Source organism: Emys orbicularis, chromosome 13, assembly GCF_028017835.1.
Source record: "Emys orbicularis isolate rEmyOrb1 chromosome 13, rEmyOrb1.hap1, whole genome shotgun sequence".
NCBI classification, from domain to species: Eukaryota; Metazoa; Chordata; order Testudines; family Emydidae; genus Emys; species Emys orbicularis.
In genome coordinates this window covers 41,938,499-41,950,140 of record NC_088695.1, presented here as the reverse complement: position 1 = coordinate 41,950,140, position 11,642 = coordinate 41,938,499, and positions in this window count along the sequence as shown.

Genomic DNA, 11,642 nt, shown 5'->3' with positions numbered 1-11,642 from the left:
ATCTAGCTACTGCCTCTTAAGGGGGCAAAAAAATCCCTTCTATCACTGTAGTAAGTGTCTGAGCTACAGCTGCATAGTTGCAGCTCTGGTTCTGTATTGCTTGTAATACTGACATACCCGGAGTCTTCACAAACTGTATTTTGTCTGCTTTGACATTACAAAAGATGGCAAAATGCCTCATGATGTGAAGAAGCTTATTTTTTTTGTTAATAAAAAATTTAATATTTCTAAAAACAAGCACTGCTGAATTTTTTGCAACCAGAAATTAAAAAATGAAAACATCATGGTCATGATCCCAGTTTCTACTCTGTGGCACATAAACTGGGCAGTGTGTCCCGTGATCTGGGATTTTTACATTATCACATTTTGACTTCTTAAGGTGCAAGTGCTTCTGGCATTCCTGAATTTAATTTTGGGGGTAGTGAATGAAACTGCTTGATTACTTCATTTTCTGAGAGCCCTCAACTGCCACTAACTTTCTGCAATAAGGTGGGTGATATCCTGGGACCGACAGGACTACAACAACACTGCATACTAACTTTCTGCTCATTTTGGAGTCCCTAAAAAGTTGTGTTGCTCTGACTGAATTTCTTCTTTGAACCTTCATTTCAAAGATTTTTGAGGCAATTACTTGGAACTACATGAAACTTTTGCCAACATTTGTATGGGAAGAAAGAGACTAATTTATTACAGTTTTGCCAAAAATGTTCCTTTTAAGTTTTACTAAAATATTAACAACTTTAAAGACTTACTTTTATCCCATTCATATATCATTTTCCCTTGTATTTGTGCTTACCAAGCAAGATGTTACATGTATTCATCTACCTACCGCCATTCAAGGCTTAGGGTAGTGCATCTGTTAGAGCAATACATAAAATATAGGCTTATCTTATTAATTGCTGTCTTTTAGGGCTGGTGTTAGTTGTATTCGTATTGAGCTGATCTCCTTAATTGCATATGGTAATACCAGTGCAGGGAGCAACTACACTGAGACAGATTATGTTCGGTTATTTTAGACAGTGCAGAAAATGGTGTGTAATAAAATGAGGAGGAAGTCAAACTTACACTCTAACAACCTATCCAAGTCTCTTTCTGGTATAGTAACAAAGGCCTTTTGCCATCCATACGAGAGTCCCTTTTCCTCACCAAAAAAGGTAGTTTATTTCAAAAAATTAAGAAAAGCAAAGATAAATTTATGTTGGGAAGGGAGGCTACTGTGCATACAGTACTCCTGGGGAAATTCTGCACCACTGCACATGTGCAGAATTTATGTCCCCCTCAGATTTCTTTGCTTCCCTGCAGAAAAATGACTTTTTGATGGGGAAGCAAAGGAAAGCCACATGCAACCCTCCCCAGCAGTGTTTCGGGTGCCCAGGGTAGCCAGTTGAGAGGTAAATCACTGTGGGGCAGGAGGCGGCACTGAGGAAGACCCAGCTGGTGGCTCCTACTCTGTGCTGGGCTCAGCTGCTAGTCACAGCTAGGCTGGGGAGAATGGGACTTCCTCTTCCCCTGCACGGCATCCAGGGCTGGGTCTGACCCATCCCCAGATTTCTCCCCCAGCTACAGGAAGCTCCGCAAACTCTCACACACACACTTCCTACACCCATCACTCCTCAGCTGCTGAGGGAGGAATTCCTATACAGGGAGCTGAGGAGTGATCTGTCCCGCATCTGCCCAAACCCCGTGCATCCAGATCCCTCATATCCAGACCCTCCCACTGAGGCTCACCCCCTGCACTCAACCCCCCACCCGATGAGCCCCACTCCCCCTGCACCTGGACCACCCCAACGAGCCACCCGCACCCAGAACCCCACCCCATAGATCCCCAACCAGTTGCACCTGGATCTCCACACCACTGAGCCCCACTCCCTCAGCATCTGGACCCCCCACTGAGCCCCCAACACCTAGACCCCCCACCAAGCTCTATCCTCCCTACACCCAACCCCCCCGCTGAGCCCCATCCACTTTCACCAGGACTCCCCTGCAGAATCCCATTACTGTTGCACCTAGAACCCCCAATAAGCCCCCGTGCATCCAGACCCCCCCTGCACCCAGATCCCCCACTGAGCCACCTGCACCCAGATTACCCCACACAGAATCCTCTCAACCCACACCTGGATCCCCCTCACATTAAGCCCCTCCACACTTGGATCCTGCTTTGCTGAGCCTTCCTACCCACACAGAAGGGCAGGGCCCTGGGGTGTTTCTGGGGCAGGCTGGGTCCCTGTGTTGTGTCAGGGTTGGGTGCAGCCTCACCGCTGAGTCCAGGTTCCGGGGGGGGGAGGGGAGGAACTGCACAGTGATCTCCCACCTCTGTGCAGCCAGTGGCCTGTGCTCCCCAATGGCATGCTGAAGCCTTATTTTGACAAATAAAATTTGCAGAATTTTGCAGAATTTTAAAATATTGTGTGCAGAATTTTTAATATTTTGGCGCAGAATTTTAAATGTTTTGGTGTAGAAAGCCCTCAGGAGTAATACAGGGAACCACTGCAGTTCTTTTCAGTGCTACCATCTGGATTTCACTTTGGGGAAGTAGCAAGATGGCCGCTACCATATAGGTCTCTTAATCCAGAGATGCAACTGTGCTCTGGTGAGAGGTACTTTCTTGAGTCAAACCGTTATTACTTGCTGTTCCCTTGCGCTGTATACTGTTCTGAGCACACCCATGTTTTATCCTCACATCACCAATTACGACATAGGCCAGAGGTGCAAAATTCTACCTGGTCCCTTGCCTGGGCCAAGTATTTTTTCTGATAGGCAAATAAAATATTATTAGTATAATCATAGTATAGGAGGATGAGCACATACTATTTTCCTTGATTTATATGCAAGGCTAACATAGGCCAGTTACAGCTGTTTTATTTTCAATCACTTAAAAAGCTTATTTGTATGAGTGGTTAGGCAAAGATACTTTGACTATTAAAGAGCTTTTGATACACTTTTTAGAAATAGACTAATGTAAAAAAGCTACGTTTTTAAAGAAACAAGCATATTAAAATCAAGGTGGTCACAGATTAATGAAAAACATTAGCAGGCTCAATTTAAAAAATTAAATAGTGTGTGAAATTCATACAATTTATTTATAGTTAGTTAAATGTGCGGGACAATAAGCTATTTGTTCTTCCCTTCCTCAATTAAAAATAGGATATGTTATTAATTAAGGACTCAAAACTGTGCCCACATATGAATAGTCCTTAATCATGAGTGTAACCCCATGAGACCACTAGGACCATTTGTGTGAATAAGGGTAGGCAATTTTTAGGATCCTGCTAAAGATATATTTTAAAAAATCCTTCCATTGTCATTGGACCCCCTGCCCTTTGATGTACTATTTCCAGAAGAAACCTGCTGTTTCTAGTAATGCTGCTTCAGCACAACGGAGCCAAGCAGCATGATGCCTAAGGTAAGAGGTCATTACAATCTGCAGCATTTGAGCATGAAGATGCATATTTGACAGAGCCCCAGAAAAAAAAAATAGCAGTACCCCATAACTGATTCAGTCTGAACCTGATAAACAAATTACAGCTTTCTCGCAAAAATTGAAAAACAAAGATAAAAGGATGAAATTTTCTATCTAGAACCATGCATTACTATTACTGATCCTGTTCAATGTACCATACTACAATACTTAATTCTGGACTACATGCTATTTATACTACCATTGGAAATATGAACAATTTTCTCCCTGGAGAAGTGGAAATGAGAAACCACTCCAGACCTATGTTAGTCATTATATTAGTTTTACCTTTGGAGGATGCTCAGATACGATGGTGATGAGCATGATATAAGAAACTGAAAAGAAAAGAACTATTCTATTATGTATTCCCTAGCTGCACTCTTGATGCTGTCACCAGGACTTGATGCTGTCACCAATTTGCTCTAACTGAGCAAGATAGTTGCTCTGGCAAGTGGGTGAAACTGAATCTTTAATATCTGCAAGCTTTGCACTTTCATGTTTTTTAAAAAGTGTCTAGTTCTTTTTATTGCAAAGATAGCCTTCCAAACATAAACCTGCCAAATCTGAACCAAGCATAAACAGACACAATGTCATTTTCCTGAGTCTGCAGACAGATTGCATCAGTGCCTCTGCTTCTGTTCATTGCTTTGCCAAGCAGTCAAAGAAGGAAATTAACAAGACTCTGGTCAGGTTCACAGTAGTATATCAGTCCTAGTTGGGAAAGTTCTTTGCAGCAACAAATGCAAGCAATGGAATTACTCATTAGGCAAGAGGGCACAAAACCTGGAGGCTGAGTGAGATGTATACTGTTGAAAAGATCTTCAGCAGCCAGGAAAAAGGGTAGAAGTGAGGACCCACCTTCCCACTCTTGTAGCTGCCAGGCAAGAGAGAGACAGCGTTCCTTCTTTTGCAGCAAGAGGGTGGAGTTTCAAATTTATCAAACTCCATATTTGGTACCAGGTTTGGTTAGTAGGAACTCCCAAGCAGGAACCAAAGGCAGGACCCTAGAAGAAAGCTCATCCCTTCTCAACAGCTTGGGATGGCAGGTCTACTTGCCATTTTCTACTTCCAACTACTAGATGTTTACCAAATGTATCAAGCTCTGGTAATCAATCCCTACATATCTTTGCAATATCCAGTCCTAAATGTCAGGTAATTTCCTTAAACTCGCATCTCTAATGAAACAGAAATGTTTTTTTGTTGAACCTAATTACCATCTTGGCTCCAAGTTACTATCAGCTATTTCCATTGATAACTACCAAACTGGTTCAGATTCATCAGGCAAGAAGAAATCTACATTTATATTTCAAGTTAGATGTGGGACTACAAATTGCTTTGCTATTTACAGAATATTGATAAAGTCTGTTAATTTTAGTCTCAATCTTCCTTCATTTAACTACAAGAGTCTATTGTAAGCAGGCCTGTTGCTTTGTGTTATCATTAAGTCATTACTCATGAAAGACCTAAGTATACCTGAGGTCTTCAGTCTGCCAGCTATTAAAGCAGTTGAGGGAAAGAAACACGAGAGATCAACCTCTTGCTACACATGAGCCTCCTGATAGCTGATTCATGGAGCAAATTTTGCATTGGCCTCAGAGGTTGCACGCACACCCTTCTAGAAAAGGAGGGGAACATAACTGTAATAAAAGCAAAAATAAAATAGGATGAAGGGGTGGGGATCTCAGGACCTCATGGTATTAGCTGGGTTATTTGCAGGCAAGGAAAGAACTATTGTTCCAATAACTGAGTGGAAATGCCATTACTTTTTTAAAAAACTAGACTGCTGCAATTCTTTAAGAGCTGGTTTAGTGGATAAGATTTTGCATCATTTAAACTGATGAAGAAAATGGTTGCAGAAAAAGCGCAGCATCTCTCATAAGGCGTTAGGTGCTCTAGGTCCAGAATGTTACACTGACTTTATTTGTAACATTCCTGGCTGGGTTGCATTTTGTTTTTTTGTTTTTACAGAATGGCTTAGGAAAATCTGTGTCACAGCAAAATTTGCCTGAATGTTTAATCTGGTGGAACCTCTACTGTCTTGTTTCTCTGGAGTTCTACTGCTTGAGATGCAGGAAACTAAATTTATTCTGCTTAAATCTGGGTTGAACATTTATCTTTCCAATTTAGTTTTATTGTTTATTTAGTCTTAGCGATAATAGCTTATCTGTCGGTTAGATTTACTATATAAAGTTTTGTGGTATTGTGAAATGTTTAACCTGGATTCTCTCTTTTCTGAGCATGACAGTTAAACCTTTCACATCACGAAGTTTAAAAATAGCATTCTGGAGCTTCTCTGCAAATTAATGGCTATTAAAGATTCATGACAGCTTGGCTGCTTTGGATCCCAGTATTCGGTTTACAAAAAAAGCCTCAAAATGCAAACCATGGAAATGGGGACTGAATGAATGTGGGGATATAATAGGATGCAACGGTTTTCCCACCTTATGTCACAATCTGAATCTGATTCAGACTGGTATTACCATCTGATGGCTCTTTTTTGGCCTAGGTGAAATGAATTGTGGTTCCAGTCCAACGGATGTGTCCACATCACAAACAAAAAAAACCTCACTATCATCAGTATAACTGGCAGTTTCAGCTGACAAGCCAATATTCAAATGAGCATGTAGACTGAACTAACTTTTCACCTCTATTAGAAACAGTCCCTAAAAAATAAACAGTTGAGGAATATTGGTAGAGATGTTTGAACAACCCATGCTGTATGTATGTGTTATTATCGATACAATACAGTTCCCAATACTATCAATTTGGCATCTCTTAAAAAACCCATACCCCAGCAATCCAATGCACTTTCAGCCATAGGCCTAGTTTGGGGGGAGGGACTGGGAAGGCACTGCCCTCCCCCCCCAAACTGCAAGCCTCGGGCAGGTGTGCAATTTGCCCCCCACACACAGCCCCACTGGCCTGACCGGAGCTGCCTCCGCCCCCCCAATATAGAAGTCAAATGACCCCTGTGCTTTCAGCTCAGTACTGGTCTTTGAAATGCAGAAACACATATCACCTACAAAACATGATCTGTGCCCATTTATCAGATATGAACTGAGCCTTGTGTTGCATCTGTACTTAAATCACTGTAGCAGAACCAGTCCAAAATACTCAACTTTTTATTACTGTAGATCTGTGACATTGAAATATTCTGGTTGTTTTTCTACTAAAAATACACTAAGCACATTTTCAATTTAGTGACCTTGGAATTCGGTTTTTCTCCCAACCATGTTTTTATCTCTGAAGAGTCCTCATTTCTCACATTATAAACATATCTTCTGCAAGTTATATAACATTTAATCTAATATTGTACAACAATGAACATCTTTAACAATTTACATGACTTTATCCTGTATGTTTTCTACCTAATCCACTAGCTAAATAGATTTTTGATAATTCCATGCAATGACAATATATGAAAGACTGTGTAATTTAAAACACGCTGCCTGTTTCCTTACAGAGTGAGCTTCACCTAGACTCAGCCCAATTTTAAACTCTATACTGTCTGTGTATTAGCAAATCAGCTTGGCAGGCAGCGGTACCTCTCACAGTTGTGTTACAGAAGCTAGTAACAAAGAAACTAGGTTAGGGACAGGTTCTGAAAAGAAGTCACATAGGAAAAATTCACTTGTATATTCAAGTGAATAAAGAATATATTTAAAGCCAAATAAACTTGTTATTTTAAAATCTGGCCATGTATTGCCTTTATCTACATTGAGATTTGAAAGCATATTAACATATTTCTAGAGAATCATGCTGTAACACTGTTCTCTAGAAAGGCCCTAAAAGTTTCCCCATACGATGTACACAGGACCTACCACACTATAGAATAATTTTACAAACCATGCTAGGCCTACAGTTGCCAGGGAAATTATGTTAGCAGTACCTTTCAAGCAAGAACTATATTCTTAATATAATTATGTATTATATTAAATACTTGTCACTTATATAGTACTTCTGCTTCCAAGGACCCTAAAGTGCTTTACAAATTAATTTCAGTGGGATATTTGTGTGCTCAGCACATTTGAAACGTAGGCCCCTGATTTAGGTGTCTAAATATGGACCCAGGGACCTAACTTTAGACACCCATTTTCTAAAATGTTTGGCTGAAAGTTCAAGGGATTTGTCCAAGGTCACACAATGAATCAATGGCAGAAACCAGGAGTCTGGACTCCCAATCCCCTGTTCTAACCACAAGACCACAGTGCCCATCTGATAACCGTATTTAACTGAGTGTTTGCAATTTCCAAATTCAGAATATAAAAAACACCTTACTATACTTTCAATCCTGGGCCAGGTCACCACCAAATATAGGAAAGAGACAAGAATTCTGGAATGGCCAGCTCAGAAGTATGCAAGCTATGCATGCAAAGTTTTGTGATAGGCTATGAGTTGGGTATCTGAGCTGTAAGAATTCAAGCCGGTAATTGCAAACTAATTGGATACTCACAGCCTCCTACACTACCTATTTTATTCCTGGTGTGGTTTTAATTAAGCTGTTTGACTTGCACAACAGAACTCAGCTACCTGTTCTCCCTTCACTTTGGTAGGGAGAAGAGATCCGCCAGCTGCGGGCGGGGCAGTCTGCATCACATGGGGGGTGGAGGGTGCGATTTTATACCTTACTAAGGATGGTCTCCGGGTCACACATACAAAGCAAGGCTCCTGGTCACCAGTCTCAGAAGGCTGCCTTGAGATGACCCCACCTCCGAGCCAGGGGGTGCGGGGAGCCCTGGGAAGGGGAGGAATCCCCCCTCGCCTCTCCACCCATAAATACAAAACCGAACTAACGACGAGCCTCCCCCCACACCCCTCGCCTCCCCACACCCCTCTAACCCCCGCCTCCCCTTCCCCCCTACACACACCCCTAACCCCCGCCTCCTCTCCCCCGTCCCAGCCCTCCCCCCACACCCCTCTAACCCCCACCTCCCCTCCCCCGTCCCAGCCCTCCCCTAACCCCCGCCTCCTCTCCCCCGTCCCTGCCCTCCCCCCACACCCCTCTAACCCCCACCTCCCCTCCCCCGTCCCAGCCCTCCCCCCACACCCCTAACCCCCGCCTCCTCTCCCCCGTCCCTGCCCTCCCCCCACACCCCTCTAACCCCCGCCTCCTCTCCCCCGTCCCTGCCCTCCCCCCACACACCCCTAACCCCCGCCTCCCCTCCCCCGTCCCAGCCCTCCCCCCACACCCCTAACCCCCACCTCCTCTCCCCCGTCCCTGCCCTCCCCCCACACCCCCCTAACCCCCGCCTCCCCTCCCCCGTCCCTGACCCCCCACCCCACCCCTAACCCCCGCCTCCTCTCCCCCGTCCCCCCACACCCCTCTAACCCCCGCCTCCCCTCCCCCGTCCCTCCACACCCCTCTAACCCCCGCCTCCCCTCCCCCGTCCCTGCCCTCCCCCCACACCCCTAACCCCCGCCTCCCCTCCCCCGTCCCTGACCCCCCACCCCACCCCTAACCCCCGCCTCCTCTCCCCCGTCCCAGCCCACCCCGCACACCCCTCTAACCCCCATCTCCCTTCCCCCACAGCCCCCTCCCCGACTCACGTTCTCCCACCAGCAGGATTCTCACGTCCTTCTTCATCTCCCCACACCCTGGGCCCAGGCTCCGGGTCCCGCTCGCATCAGGGTTGGGGGGGAGGCTGCGGCCTGCCCTTGCCTCCAGCACGCTCCGGGCCCCTCAGCCGGCTCCGTCCTCCGGCCCCCCAGCGGCAGCGGCTACGGCAGGCCGAGGGGGACACGCTAGCGCGAGGAAAGAGCATGAGCGCGCGAGAACGAGCGCGCCCCCTGGCGGTGAGGGGCCTGTACTAGGCGCGGGGCTCTGCTGGCCGGGCCAGGGAGGGGGACAGTGGTGGAGCCTGTGCTGAGTCTGTCTGTGTTGGGAGTGAGTGAATCTGTCTGTCCGTGCTGTGTCAGTCAGACAGACTCACCCACAGCAGAGACAGTCTGTCCATGCTGGGGCTGTCTGTGGCATGGGGGTCTGTCTGTCCGTGCTCTGTGTCTCTCTCCACGTTGAGGGTCTCTGTATGTCCGTCCATGTAGCAGGCACGTCTGTAACATGAGTGTATCTGTGTATGTTGGGTGGCTCTTTCCGCTCTCTCTCCACACTGAGTGAGGGCTGGCGGAGGAGAATTTCAAACACTGGGGAGCTGGGCCATTGCTATCCCTAGGTGCATAGGGGCAGGGAGACCATCTATGCATCTCGAACCGTCAGGATGCATAGAGGAGTCCTTCTTCTCAGCCGAGTGTGAGGGGCAATACTCCCCACGGTGCCACCTGTGCACCACAATTTGACACCACACAAAATGGACCCTGCAGGCGTAAATGTTACATGGACTTTGTTTCCACCTCTGTTTGTGCCCCAATGTTTACCATAGGCCTAGGCGGTAAGGTGTCCTCACATGGTGTTTCTATTTTATAAAGACAAATAGAAGTATCCGGTAATAGGGTCATTTAGTTACAATAATCAGAAACTTGAATAAAAAGTGCCCGTTAAATACCAACCAGGCATTCGATCACGTGAAATACAACACGCTGACTAGTATTGTGTAACCGTCCCTCATTTTGTATGTGTAACCTAGAAACTAACCACCAAAGCCAGCACTCTTTACTCAGGTGTAAAACTACTGAAGTCAATGAGAGTTTTGCGTGAGAAAAGGCAATAGGTTTAGGTCCCAAGAGCTACATTTTGATTCCATCAAAGTCATTTGGAATTTTGCCATTAGTTTCAATGGGATTGTGATTTGGATTTCAGTAATGAAAGACACACAGTCAGATTTTCATATATTTTAATAAAAATATCATCCACATCAATGACACAAAGTAGGTGTAGGTTAGATAAATGTCTATCAGGGATGGTCTAGACAGTATTTGGTCCTGCCATGAGGGCAGGGGACTGGACTCGATGACCTCTCGAGGTCCCTTCCAGTCCTAGAATCTATGAAAGACAGCAAATGAGACATGCAGACGGTATGTATGAAAAGCCGGAACCAATGTAAAGTGCCCATTTTCAGATTATACAGGAGGATTATTTTACAAACAATGACAAATTACAGTCTCTGAGCTGCCGCGATCAGCCTGCATTTGGGAAATTAGAAGTGCCCAAATCTCGTTCAGTATGCTCCCTGCTTTGTTGCTGCTCTCTCTCTTTTTTCCAAGTCGACTTGGGGAAAGAATTATCAGTGTGGTTATGTGCCAGGGCTAACTTGCTTACATATCAGTCATCCCACGTGCATCATCTCTCACATCCACACAACAGTCCTACATTCCTAGATTCCTGCAAAAACTTATGAATGTGCTTACCTTTACGCACAAGTGTTGTCCTAATGACTTCAGTCAGTGGGAAGACTTGTGCTTAAAGTTAAGCATATTTGTAAATATTTATGAGATCAAGGCCGTAAATGCCAATGTTCTGCTTTCCCTAATCATGCAGAAATCTTCACTGTTGGAAATACACAACTATTGGAGCCTAGATCCTCCATGAAGATCAGAGAGCAAAATTTTACTCTCCGGGCCCTGATCTTGCAAACACTTAGGCACATGTCAATGTACTCTGTACTGCAGCATTTGAATTTTGCAGGGCCCAAAGAAAGGGGAGAGAAAGCAATGGGGAGAAGACAGACTTGTTTGAATACTACATCTCTGCACACCTGCAGGACAGGGCAACTCTGCTAGAAGGGACCCAAAATATGCAGAAGTAGGGTGTGGCAGTCACTAGACACACTATAGCATCTGAGATATCATCTCTGAAAGAAGATCACAGAGGAATGTGTGTACCCAGGTATAGAAGTGTAAATGTATGTTAAAGCCTTGCATTTAGATATATGTAACAACAACAAAGCAGGGAGGTCTCTATGGGAAACACAGGAGATTTATTACTTAATAGCTTTAGAAAAAGTATTCCTAAGAATTCCAAATATTATTAACAATGTTTTTGAGTGTATTAAATGTTTGTGTGCCATGAAAATGTAGGTGCTCTCTCTTTCAAGCTGACTGGGAACTGTTATTAACAGCTACATTCAGGATTTTACATACAATAGCTCTGAGGTTTGACTCTGCCTAATGCTTTCTGAGAAGACACAATTCTGGCCTGTGCTTGAGCAAAAAGTTAAGCTAAGTTAAGGTGCAGGGAAACAGGGAGTGTAACTGAGTTAAATATAATACCCCCGAACCCTGCTTTAACAAA